This window comes from Myotis davidii, unplaced genomic scaffold (assembly GCF_000327345.1).
Source record: "Myotis davidii unplaced genomic scaffold, ASM32734v1 scaffold225, whole genome shotgun sequence".
Taxonomy (NCBI): Eukaryota; Metazoa; Chordata; class Mammalia; order Chiroptera; family Vespertilionidae; genus Myotis; species Myotis davidii.
In genome coordinates this window covers 3046590-3049776 of record NW_006296222.1, presented here as the reverse complement: position 1 = coordinate 3049776, position 3187 = coordinate 3046590, and positions in this window count along the sequence as shown.

Here is a 3187-nt window from a genome sequence, read left to right as displayed (position 1 = left end):
GTGGCTTTCTGCTTTTCCTGTTTGTTTGTGAACAACCCCAACGAACCTGTCAATACTGGGCACGGCAGCCAATCAGCAGGCCACGTGCAGCGTGTGTGGACGGAGGGTCACAGCTGCCCCAGTTAAGCAGTTGGAGCGTAGAGAGTCTTGCGCTGTGGCTGCCGGGGGCATGTTCTCCCTGCTGCGTGGGTGACAAAGAAGGAAGAGGAGATAACACCACCGTTGGTGTGGGCAGGAGCCTGCGGGACCCACTTGGCAAAGGACTCAGCCACACACCCAGCATCTAATCCTCCTTTTCACATCTGCTCAGCGTGTGTTGGCGCCTCCTGCAGACCGACAAGCAGCACACGTGGCGGTCTGGGCCTTGAGGTTGTGCTCATAAAACTGGTGCTTTCTGATTTAATTACACGCATACTTGGCTTTGAAAGGCCTCTGTACGTTTCATGCACAAGGAAATATCTTGCAGGTTTAAAGCGAAAAATGCTGCACCACCCACTGCTTTAATCTCCCCTAACCAGACCCCCCAAATCCCACAACAGAGAAGCCATGGCAACACATTGACAAAGCCCTGGTTAGACTCAAGGCGATTTTATCACCCTCTTGCTCTTCAACGTTGAGGTTTAAAAAAGACACCGAGGACAGGCCGCAGTGATGTTTCTGCAGCAAAGGGTAGCTGTCGGCAGAGACTGCGGGCCGCTGCTCTGAGATGGCTCATTGCAAGAGCAGGGGATGGAAGTGGGCCTGGTAGCGTGAGGGCTGCTTTTTCAGGAATTCGCAGAATAAATATTAGTGTGAATGGGATAGACAAAACGGTACTTTTAGCCAGAGGGTGCACTGGAAAATTGAAAGAGTCATTTAATCAGCACACCAAGAACAATGCATTATTGTGATGTTCAAACTCATGAGACCTAACTCACACACTGATTCTCCTACTCAAAAAAGTTGTCGTATCATTTTCTGATTTACATATTTTGTACGTGTTATGTTTTGTTTTACGGTGACCAACTGTGATTTCTTAGGAATTCCTTACATAGTTGTTTATTAGTCTGTTTTCTTAAGTCTATGAATAAGAGGATTTCAGCCAGATCAATTTTAAGGCCCAGAGCCAGTAAGTTTAATCCTGAAAAATTATATAGAAAATAAATGTGAGAATAAGACTATTTTTCTCAGTTTTGTAGCAATTCCAGTTGGTCATTGTTAAGTGTGTATACAGTGAAAAGGAGGTGATATGTATTTCATCAGTAAGTGTTTTCTTCTCAGTAAGTTTCTGAATGTGCCAGATTGCTTGCCGTTGCTAAGGCTCTGATTTTATTCTAGGTTAATGTTGGAACATCGTTGTTCGAGTGTATGCTGCTCACCTGGCGCTGTGTGCTCCCTCCTCTCTCAACACACATTCATTCATTCTTTGAACAAACATCTGTGGACAGACATTCACATCCAATTACCCAGAACTTCTGGGCCAAGTCCCTCCACCTTCTATCTTTTTTAAATTGAATTGTAGCTATATATAACATTTGTTTCAAGTGTTCAATGTAATGATTCGATATCTGTGTACATTGTGAAATGATCACCACAATAAGTCTAGCTAATATCTGTCACCATTCATAGTTGCTAAATTTTTTCCTTGTGATGAGGACTTTTAAGATCTCCCTTCTTGGGAACTTTCAAATATGCAATACAGTATTACTAAGACAGTCACCATGCTGTACATTACATCCCCGTGTCTTATTTATTTTATAACTGAAAGTGGGGCCAAGCAAACAAATTTTAATCAGCCACTTACTTGCTGTGAGGTAAGGAGTGTAAATTCTGAGTCTGTTTCTTCATCTGTTAAATAGTAATGCTGCAATACTTCCTTATCTTAGTGTTGTAAATGGATTTCAAAATATTGCAGCCCTAGCTGGTTTGGCTCAATGGATAGAGCATTAGCCTGCGGACCAAAGGGTCCCAGGTTCGGTTCCAGTCAAGGGCATGTACCTTGGTTGCAGGCTCTTCCCTGGCCCGTGCCCTGGCTGGGGCTTGTGCAGGGGGCAACCAATTGATGTGTTTTTCTCACATCGATATTTCTCTCCGTCTTTCCTTTCTCTTCCATTCTCTCTAAAATATCAATGGAAAAATGTCCTCAGGTGAGGATTAAAAAATGAAATAAAAAAATATTGCACTTCAAGTACCTAGCACAGAGTGTAGCACAAGACACATGCTCCATGGTGGTGATGGTGATGGTAGTGATGGTGATTCCAGTGATGATGGCCTTGGGCAGAGACCATGGTGGTGTGCTATTCTACTCTCCCGTAGAGACCACTCGGTGAGTATTTAGTAATTCCTGAATAAATCTCCAAAATAAAAGGAACGGAAGACAAGGAAGGGGATAGAAAGCTGAAACAGCTCAGATAGGTTAACAAATAGGAGAGAGAGAAGAAAGTGCAACAACCCACAAAACCAGCCCGTGGCCTCTGGCTTCATGGAAATTTCCAACAAGCTTCATCGGGGTGATTTTTCCTGTGAGGCACTGATGACCCTTAACCAGGCTAAGCCAAACCTTTGCTCTGCTTTTAAAAGCACTGATTCTTGGGGAATTTTGGGTGAATTTCAATGAATCATAGAAAACGAAAGTATGTGCTGCCCTAGAAAACCCATGTTATGATTGAGTTGATTCATAGGCTGACTCTCCAGTTGAAAAAATTAAAGGGTAAAGAATCAGAACTTCTGTAAGCACCTAAAATGTTTACTAAGAACAGCAAAACGGATGCAGTGTATTGCCAGGTTGGGTCTAGAGAGCCCAGGCACATTCTATCCTAACGTTTCAGAGGCAGAAACTCCAAATGCCATCTAGTCTCAACCACAGAAGACAATCCTTACGAGATTGTGAAAAGAGAAGCTGAGTCATACGTTGGAACAAATAATGGTCTTGAAGCCTCCCACAACATCGAGTGATGGAAAGATTTCAGAAGTTGTGCAACTAAAATAATATCAAAGTTCATACTTCCCAAGGTCTTTTTCATGGTGACAAAAAGAAAACCTTGCTGCCCTCGGGGGGAAAAAAATTCATACTTCCCTTCCTGTAAGTAATAGCTATCTTCATTTATGTGATGAGTTGAAAATCAACATGTGAATTGAAATAAGCTATTCTTTCCATAGCAATGTGTCTGATTTTCATTGACAATTGGGGGGAGAGGGGGTGCAAAGT